We start from the raw sequence: 10,550 nt of genomic DNA on the forward strand, positions 1-10,550 counted from the left end.
ACGCTGTAGTCAATCCATTTACCTGGCGAAGAAAGAGAACAGGTAATGATGGTGAGTAATAATAAGAATAAGAATTGGCGGGGCCGAGGAAGATTACATAAATTGTCATTGATAGAAGGGAAGGGGCGTATCAAAGGGAGGAATAGGGGGGTCGTGGTGGTAGGGGGTAGGAACAGAGGGGCCAGGGGAAGGGGGGGAGCGTCAGGCCAGATTGGGTCACCCCTCGCCTCTCAATTTACTATAATTACTCACGGGATCGATACAACAAAAATCAGGTTAATTAAAAAGCGATACCCTGGACGCACGTTGTATAATCGACTCTGTGGGCGGCGAGGGACGTGTAACTGTGTGGTAAATTACTTAAGAATTAATACGAAGGGAAGAATGTTTATTTTTTAGAGACTTTTATACGAGAAATTAATATCCTTTTAAATTTTGTGAGAGAAAAAGAAAAAAACGCAAACTTATTCACGGTATTCATAATTAAACGAGCATAAATAATGATAATAATAATAAATAAACAATAATAATAACACTTTCATAATTAAAAAAGAATGAAGCCATGAGACACTACTTCATAATAATAATAATAATAATAATAATAATAATAATAATAATAAATAAATAAATAAATAAATAAAAGCAATCCTTCAATATTTCCCTCAAACTCAAGAATATTTATACGTCTCTATTTTTTTACGAATATCGAAATCGCTCGCTCACATATCAAACGGTTCTTAAAAGGCCAACCACCGAATTCTTTATCCTTGGAAGGGACGGGGGAGGGAAGGAACACAGGGCTGGCTGGGGAGAGAAAAAAAAAAGGGGGAGAGAGAAGAAACAGAATGGGGAGAGGGAGGAAAACGGACGGGGGAGGGGAGAACAGAACTAGGGGAGAAACAAGGGGAGAGAAATTAAAAGGGCGGGGAGGAGAATGAACAGAGCGAGGGGGAAAGACATTGGAGGAAAAGAAAAGGAAAAGGGAAAGGGAGGGAAGAAAATGGACGGGAAAAAGATAAACAGAACTAAAGAGGAACGAAAAATGACAGAAAAAGGAAGGAAAGGAAGAAAAAAGGACAGAAAAAGGGAAAGGGAGGGAAGAAAAGGGACGGGAAAAAGATAAACAGAACTCAAGAGGAACGAAAAATGACAGAAAAAGGAAGGAAAGGAAGAAAAAGGACAGAAAAAGGGAAAGGGACGGGAAAAATAACAAACAGGACTAGAGAGTAAGATAATCTGGCAACGTTGAGCCCAAGCAGCGTTGTTCAAGGTCGCCGCCAGGGGGTGTAGCAGGACGCACTAGACGTAGGCTTCGGTGGGGCGACACGGAGGCCATCTTCTCAAACGTTTCGGCGCTCACACGCACATACATTCGATAAGGCTTTCGTCGAGGTTCTTGTTTGTCTTTCCATGGGTAGTTCTATGAGCCTAGTGATAGTTTGACAAGGTTTCTGCACCGTGAATATGTAAAAGCACTCCTGAGAATCTGACCTGTCTCTTTTATGGCCTTTGGAAATAGTCTGTGAGAGGCGAGAGCGTTTGAAAATTTCTCATGGCTTTCTCAGAGGCTGCGGGTCTTTTCAGGGGTAGTTTCATGAGCTTAGTGATAGTTTGACAAGGCTTCTGCACCGTGAATATGTAAAAGCACTCCTGAGAACCTGACCTGTCTCTTTTGTGGCCTGTGAAAAGAGCTGTTGTGAGGGGCGAGAACGTTTGAGAATTCGGCCAGGACCATATTCTCAATCATTTCGAGGCTCACACATCCACATTCAATAAGGCTTTCGTCGAGGCTATTGTGGGTCTTTTCAGGGGTAGTTTCATGAGCTTAGTGATAGTTTGACAAGGCTTCTGCACCGTGAATATGTAAAAGCACTCCTGATAACCTGACCAGTCTCTTTTGTGGCCTTTGGAAAGAGTTTGTGAGAGGCGAGAGGGTTTGAAAATTCGGCCAGGACCATATTTTCAAACATTTCGCGGCTTACACATCCACATTCAGTAAGGCTTTCGTCGAGGTTGTTGTGGGTCTTTGCGTGGGTAGTTTCATGAGCTTAGTGATAGTTTGATGAGGCTTCTGCACCGTGAAAGTGAAAAAACACTCCTAAGAACCCGACCACCCTCCTTTGTGGCCTTTGGAAACAGTTGTTGTGAGTGCCGAAAACGTCTGAGAAATGGCCCAAGTCAGTCGCCGTCACGCGCTTCAAGCCAATGTGTGTTAAGTAGCCTAGCAATGCGACCCGCTCAGAGGAACACCACCGGACCAATCCTAACCACCCCATTCTATTGCTGCTCCTACTCCTGCTGTTGCTGTGCTAGGACTGTGGGTGATACACGGAACCCACTATAAATCAAATTCGCCCGACCCACTACCTAGCTGGGGCCATCAACCAAGCTCCTCTAGACAACCTACCGGCGCTATAGGCAACACACGAGATTAAAAAAACATGAATCTAAAGCTCTCTGACAGAATTCATAGACGAGGCAGCAAAGAGGAAAAGGGAAAAGATAAAGAAATATAAACAGATGAAGAGATTTGAAGGTAAACTAAAGCAAATGGCAACTTGGGGATGATTCTAACGCTAGCCAGAGTTGCGTTACAGGAAGGGAGAGCAGCAGAAGGGGAGCGTGTAGGAGGGTCTGGGGGGGGCTTCAGCATGCGGAGAGTGAGGGCAGCATGCAGCACGGCCAGCTAGGGGCGGCATAGGCTGCTGATCCACGCCTCAGCCGCTGCTTCTAAAACGCTTCCACGGAATTCCGATTAAAACTAAAAAAATCAATAACGCTTAGGACTTGTAATTGTGCTAGCAGGAACTTCTCTCTCTCTCTCTCTCTCTCTCTCTCTCTCTCTCTCTCTCTCTCTCTCTCTCTCTCTCTCTCTCTCTCTCAGCGAATCGTAAGAAAAAATAATAATAATAACACAATCTTTAGGAAATGCCGCTTAGAAGAGTCCACCTTCACTATATCAACTAATACTACTAATGCTGATAATACCGCAACATAATGGTCAATATATTCCCGATAATAATGATAAAACTATAACAATGATAACACATATACTACTACTGCTCAGTGTCTAAACAGTCTGGTGCTGTCACGATACCTAATCAGTCTCTCTCTCTCTCTCTCTCTCTCTCTCTCTCTCTCTCTCTCTCATTTTGCTTCTCCATTTACCTCTCTTCATCACTCCCCTCTCCTTCCTTCCTTCCTTTCTCTTCTTTCTTCTCTCATATCTCTCTCTCTCTCTCTCTCTCTCTCTCTCTCTCTCTCTCTCTCTCTCTCTCTCTCTCTCTCTCTCTCTCTCTCTCTCTCTCATAGCTAGAAGAAGATAAATAAATAAATAACTCGGTAACAGTGTCATCTAGAGACGTAGAACAATACAGTAAGCTTGTTCAATAAAGGAGGAAAAAAATAACGTGTCTGTCTGTCTGTCTGTCTGTCCGTTTATCCGTCTGTCCGTCTGTCTGTTTACATACGCGTCCACCTTTTTCAAGATATCGCGTTCGAGCTTCAGTGATTTTTTTTTTTTTTTTTTTTGTCGTGTTTGTGGACAGCGTAGATGGGTCGAGGGCGTGAGAATATTAGTCTTAATTTAACACACTAAGGGAAGGATGGAGAGGAAGAAACAGGGTCGGTCTTAGCGGCACACACGAAAAAAAAGTAGGCCTATATATGTAGTTTTGTGACCGCTCATTTTGCCTTCATTACTTCTTCAAAATGAAATATAAACAAAAGTTACGCCGGGCAGTTTGCTATCCTTCTCTTTTAATAATTGCCTATTTCTGTCTCTCTTACTTAACCCTTTTCTTTCCTTTTTCTTGTTCTTTAAAATGCAGAGAAAAGCTACGCCGGGCAGTTGGTTCTCTTTCTCTTCTTAACAACTGCCGACTTCTTCTATCTCTCTTGCCTTCTTCTTTGTCCCTTTAACCTTTTTCTTTCCTTTTTCTTGTTCTTTAAAATGAAGAGAAAAGATACGCCGGGCAGTTAATTGGTTCTCTTTCTCTTCATCAACAACTGTCTACTTCTATATTTTCAGGGTTTTTATTGCATCGTTCCCTTGACCTTATTTTTTTTCTTCCCTGTTCGTTAGTGGAAAGAATCTGGATATAAGGTCATTACATATTTATCATTTTTCTTTTCACCTTACTTCTCTACATATATCTTAGTTCAACAGTGGCATTATTGAGGCTGTTTTCATTTTTCCACTTTTCCACACCTGTAATTATTTTCTTCTCCGTCGTAAGGTAGAAATACTATGGACAGTTTCTCATTTTCTTCCTTTATCATTATTACCGGTATTAGTCTCTGCGTTTCCTTCTCGGCATCAGACACCAGCTCTTGATCATACTATATTCATTTCGAGGTTCAAAGTGTGTGGACGGTGACTCGAGATCAAAATACCTGGCAGCGTCGAGAGGCGTGAGTGTTGGCAGGCGTGTCTACGAGCGTGACATTCGTGATTTCTAGGCCCGCACACGTTGTAACAGCCAAGAAAGTAAACCCTATTCGTCACGACTTGAAGTAATATGACAGCTGACTAAAGTATATCACACCTACGCCATTTACAGTTCGCATTGTCTATTCTCTTAACCTTTCGTTCATTCTCTTTGCCTGAGACTCGTGCGGTGGCTGATATTTTTGGGGGCGAGGAAAATGTACTACACATGCATTTTCGAGTTGCCATCAGCGTCACCGGATTATCGTACTCGGCACACTGCAGTTATATCCTTCGAACCTAAAACTATCGCATCCACGCAAATAACAGTACTAAATCAGACTTAATTATCGACAGAATCTTGATTATTGATATGCTTTTCGAGAGTGGAGAGGTTAAACTGACGGGTCGGTCTTGAGGCTGTTTCAATTCTCGCATTTCAGAATAATTATCGCACATCCGGGAACGTTATTGGTTAGATGGCACCCACTTGTACAGCCACCAATAAAGTACTCCTTCATTTTGCAAGATTTTCCGCTTATGACGCAACCGTTTCATCAGAGGTTGGGCAAAGCAGTTCGGCAGCAGCGTCTCAAACGGCTCAACCTCAAGGCTTGGCACGAGGCGCGCTGCTGATAAAGAACACGTAAAAACTCTCTCATTTCAAAGGTGCAACTCCCGGCAATGAAACAAAACTAAAAACATTGGATCAGAGAGAGGCCGGCCGCGGGTATAAAATAAAAAGTGTGGTGTGGTATAAATAGACTCGCGCGCGCCAGCTGAGCAAGGCCACGCAAGGGAAAAAATGTAAACAGTGTACTTGAGAGAGAGTGACTTAACGTGTTACTGGCCTGGTTTACTTTTTAGAACACTTGCCGTTGATGAAAGAAGAAAAAAAGAAAAAAATATGGGGCATGTCAAATACTATACCTTTCAAATTATCAAGCTTTTTTTTTTTTGCTGGATCAAGTGCACTGTACCCTGGTTTACTTTTTAGAACACTTTTGCCGTTGATGAAAGAAGAAAAAAAGAAAAAAATATGAGGCATGTCAAATACTATACCTTTCAAATTATCAAGCTTTTTTTTTTTTTTTTGCTGGATCAAGTGCACTGTACCCTGGTTTACTTTTTTAGAACACTTTTGCCGTTGATGAAAGAAGAAAAAAATAAAAAAAATATGAGGCATGTCAAATACTATACCTTTCAAATTATCAAGCTTTTTTTTTTTTGCTGGATTAAGTGCACTGTACCCTAGTTTACTTTTTAGAACACTCTTGCCGTTGATGAAAGAAGAGGTATGATACTGAAGCACATAATGAGACCAAGACGCTCTCTCTCTCTCTCTCTCTCTCTCTCTCACCACTATCATTTTTTTCTTAGTATTTTTGGCACTAACGAAAGCACGAAAGAAAAATTATATAAGCCTGGATAGCGACTTTTTTAAACTATCAAGCATTTATATTAGCTCATAATGCAAACTATAATCTCTCACTTTCCTCCTCTCTCTCCCATTTTCTCTTTTTTTTCCTACTTCTCGTATACTGCTTTCAACATCATTTTCTTACGTCGGTGTGGTGGCAAACTGTCCACCACCGCACCCCACTTCGAGCCCCAACGTCGTGTGGAGGAAATCAACCAAACAATCAAAGTTATCAGAAATCTACATACGCTTGTTTGGATCAGGGTAGAGGAAGGGGAGGGGGGGAGGGAGGGGCGGGAGGGGAAGGGATTGGGCGGGTTTTGTGAAATGGTGGGTTGCGGTTTATTGGTGAGTCGCGGGTTGAGTGAATTTTAACGCTTTAGGCTATAAGGTGACGTCATATCGTTCGTTTCGTTCTTCTTGTGGTTCGTTCTTCGCTGTGTTTCGTGGGTGATGGAAGTGTGTCGTTACCGTGTATATATCTTATAAGTTTACGATAGCAGGATTCAACTCTTTTTGTCTTTTTTATTCCGGTTTATGCGTGTGTGTGTGTGTGTGTGTGTGTGTGTTGAGGCAAGGTAGCTAATATTCGCTCGCATGTTCAATCAATCAGTCATTCAGTTAGTCAGTCAGTCAGTCCCCGTGGCAGTACTTTGACCTTTTTTTTTTTTTCCTTGACCTCCGTGACCTGATCTGCATGATGCCACCAGTTCCCTCCCGTCCAAACACAAGCCAGACAAACGAACAAGCAAAAATTATACCCGGGAAATAAAATAAAATAACACAAAGAACATCAAACCAAAAAATATCGAACAGTAAAAGACTTAAAGCGATATAAGAAAAAGGTATCACTAAACATTAAAAAATTCGTAATGAGTTAAAAAAAATCATGGACCACAATGACTGGCTAAAAATGATTGTGTTTCCCTTAATGAATCACAGAAAGTATGACCCAAATTAACTCAAAACAATAATAAATCAAAAAAACAATAACATACCCAATCCAAAAATTCCCATACATCATCTCATCCATCACACGTCTCTTGTAAACTCACGTCATCCACACACACACACACACACACACACACGTCGGGAACAGGAACGGGAAAAGGAAGGAGGAGCAGGTCAGGTGTGAAGAGAGAGAGAGAAAGAACAGGTGAGAATGAAAGACAGAAAGAAGACTCATTACCACCTCACATGATTCACTCCCATTTTTGTTTTCAACGTATCCAAGAGAAAACTATCCATTGTGAAAAAGATGACTGGACAAGGTGACAAAAATAACTGGAAAAAGAGGTGAAAAGGGTGACTGGAAGAGAGAAGAGGTGAATAAGGCAATAGGAAAAGGAGAGATAAGAAAGATAAGTGGAATAGAAGAAGTGAAATAAATGAAAAAGAATTAAAAAAAAGAGATGATCCGAAAAGGTGAAAAAAATACGACTGAAAATGAAGATGTGAAAAAGGTAATGGATAACAGAAAATAGAATAGAGAAGGTAGTAACTGGAAACAGAGGTAAATAAAAAAAAATAAAAAAGATTAACAGGTATAGCCTAACCAAAATAGCATCAGTACTCTTTCACTCTCACCAGCTCACTCTGATTACGCTCTCAGATTGTTTTTTTTTATTAACATTATTCCCCTTCGTTATGTATTTTTGTATGATTATGTATGATTTGTGTGATGCTATGTATGATTATGTATTATGTTATGATTAGCTATATATGACAAAAACCCAAACTTGCTATGTATGTATGCACGTATGTATGTATGTATGGATGGAAGTATATATGTATGAATGGATGGATGTAAGCTTAAAACGTTGTATGTATGTATGTATGTATGTATGAATGGAAGTATATATGTATGAATGGATGGATGTAAGTTTAAAACGTTGTATGTATGTATGTATGTATGTACGCTTAAAATGTTGTTACGTAAACCCTTGAAAAAGAAAATAATAAGGACGGGAAGGTTATATAAATATTGTTACTGCTCAAGACCTTTTTTTTGTGTTATGGAGGAAAAAATGCGATGAAAAAAAACTACTTGGATTACCTCAGTGTCTGTTTGTGTATGTGTTTGTTGCGAGTGTGTGTGTGGTGTGTGGTATATTTTTTTTTTCCTCCCTCCTAAAAAATAATAATGGAGGAAAAGGAGGAGGAAAGGAAGGGGAAAAAGAGAAAAGGAGAGAGGGAGGGAGGCATCATGCAAATCTATCAAGGTGTGAATTAAACAAGTCCCCAAATTATCCCTTGTTCCCTTTTTTTTTTTTTTTTTTTTGGTAACATTGTGGTGTAAAAAAACAAAATGTAATTATTATTCTTCGTTCGTCGTTCGTTGATTATTAATGAGAATGTTAAGAGGAGGAGTCATTAAATAATAATCATAATAATATAGTAAGCCAAAAAAAACATGTGTAAGGTTAATGATGATGTGGGCGTCAACATAATGCAATAAGGAGAAATCAGGAAAATAAATAAAAAAAAAGTTAATAAAAAAATGGGTAGGTATTTCCTCTACTGCCGCTTCCTGTTTTTTGTTTTTTCTTCTTCCATTTTATATATTTTTTTAGTTCATTAGAGTGTTTTGAGACTTTAGTTGTTGTGCAAATTGATAATAACCATAATATAACCACGACAATTAGGTTATAGATTGGTATTATTTATTAACAAGCAGATATTTCGTTTCCTACTTAACCAACTGCTCTTCTGTCCTCATATAGAGTTTTAAGTAATCTTCAAGCCTTTAGTAAAACCAGAAGAAAGAGTATAGAGATCAAAACAAGTGTAGAAATAGCCATGAAATATGTACTAACCCTGTTTTTTTCCACATTTCATTAGGCGTTGGACATAAATTATTAGGGTTATTATTTATTCGCACAGCACATGAGGCGTCAAAAAACACTAACTAAAAAGAACTATCAAACGGGAGAAAAAAACACCATGAATAGGAAGCGGCAATGAATGAAATAAGTAGCCCAAAGTGTCGGTAGGTAGCGTGTAAGCAGTTCGGAGAGGCGCGTGTTTGTGTGTTCGAAAGTCCCGCGGCTCTCAGGGGGCGGGCGGATCCAGCCAATCACAACTCAGCATTCACTCACAACGACCAATGGGAACCAAGCTTTGTTTCTGTTCCTCTCTCTGTCGCGTATTGTACACTGTTTGGCGGCTGTCGGCCTCGCCCTCTGGCAGCGGCGGGAAAGAGAATCCTTTCTTTATTTTACCTGATTACCTGTACTTCCTTAGACTTGCTGGCAACTTTGTAATGAGGAAGAGATTTAAATAAAGTCAAGCAGCAATGGTGTGTTGATTTTTGTGTGTGAAAGACAATCCCCCTCAATAAACTTTCCCTTTGCTAACCTTCACTATATTCACTTTTCTTTGGTGTCATTTCGGTAAACAACATCCTCAAGCTAAATAAAGTCAAGCAGCAATGGTGTGTTGATTTTTGTGTATGAAAGACAATCCCCCTCAAATAAACTTTCCCTTTGCTAACCTTCACTGTATTCACTTTTCTTTGGTGTCATTTCGGTAAACAACATCCTCAAGCTAAACAAATTGCTCTTATATATATACTTGCCTCAGAATGTAGAAACAGGAATGGGGGAAGGGGTAAACAACAACAACAACAACAACTACAACTACAACAACAACAACAGCAACAACAAATACAACCACAACAACAATGAAAGGCTAATGAAGTTACTACCCACGACTATAATGGAGTTTCAATACTAGCCTAACTAATGTCCCTTTCCCTGCTTCTTTATCCTCCTCCTTACTAATCAAACCAACTATCTTATGCCTCTCTGTCTCCTCTCCCATCCCAGTACAGTCTCTTATCTTTCCCCACACAACAACAAGGCTTGGTCAATTTACAGTTTCAACCAATGATTTTCTTCAGTGGTTCATGGGTTTTTTTTTTTGGTGATATATGTAGTGATTTGGACACTTACCAGCAGTTCAAGCAGTAATTCAATCGGCCTGGCACCTCACAAAACCCTTCCGCCACTATCAACAAAAGGAAACTGAAGGCCGCGGGCGGTTATCAGATTATCGAACTCTTAACAATTGCATTTATAGGTTTTACAGAGACCCAAAAGTGTCCTACCCACACCCATAACACTATTCAATTAAGGCCTTTTGTTTAAACTCTTAATCAATGGTGTCTTTCCGGCTCGGTGAGGAGGGTGAAGCATGGTGGTTCGTCCCCGTGAACCACCATTCGGGCGTGGGTTCGCTCCTGTCCACGTAACAATACAATATGCAGAGTACGATAATTAACACACTTTGAGTCCTCAGCTAAAAAGATCACTTGCTAATTTTAAGACACATCATCCATTATCATTGATTTTTTTAATCCACTATGGGCGAAAATATATCGTAACATGTTATAGCAGCCTAAAGAAATGAAGTGGCCCAAAGGTATTGCCATAGTGACCAGTTTGGGGATGAATTCAGAAGACAAACTAAACTAAACCAAAATTAATCCAAACTAAACCTAATAACCTAAATAAACTGATAAATAAATAATCAAAAGCCTAAAACTAAACCAAAATTAATCTAAACTAAACCTAATAACCTAAATAAACTGATAAATAAATAATCAAAAGCCTAAAACTAAACCAAAATTAATCTAAACTAAACCTAATAACCTAAATAAACCAATGAATAAATAATCAAAAGCCTGAAACTAAACCAACA

General features: G+C 39.7%; 1 long non-coding RNA gene across 1 annotated transcript in view; it reads right to left on the reverse strand.

Annotated features, from left to right (window-relative positions):
* LOC127008255 (uncharacterized) overlaps positions 1-9,298 on the reverse strand; it is an 11,584-nt gene extending 2,286 nt beyond the window's left edge. The window contains exons 1-2 of the long non-coding RNA XR_007760926.1: positions 5,630-9,298; positions 1-5,491 (exon numbers count right to left, since the gene is read on the reverse strand). The exon at positions 1-5,491 is cut by the window's left edge and continues 2,286 nt beyond it. This is a non-coding gene — a long non-coding RNA (uncharacterized LOC127008255). The remainder of the gene's footprint in view (positions 5,492-5,629) is intronic.
* Between the last annotated feature and the right edge of the window lie 1,252 nt (positions 9,299-10,550).

The sequence above is a fragment of the Eriocheir sinensis genome, chromosome 37 (assembly GCF_024679095.1).
Source record: "Eriocheir sinensis breed Jianghai 21 chromosome 37, ASM2467909v1, whole genome shotgun sequence".
NCBI classification, from domain to species: domain Eukaryota; kingdom Metazoa; phylum Arthropoda; class Malacostraca; order Decapoda; family Varunidae; genus Eriocheir; species Eriocheir sinensis.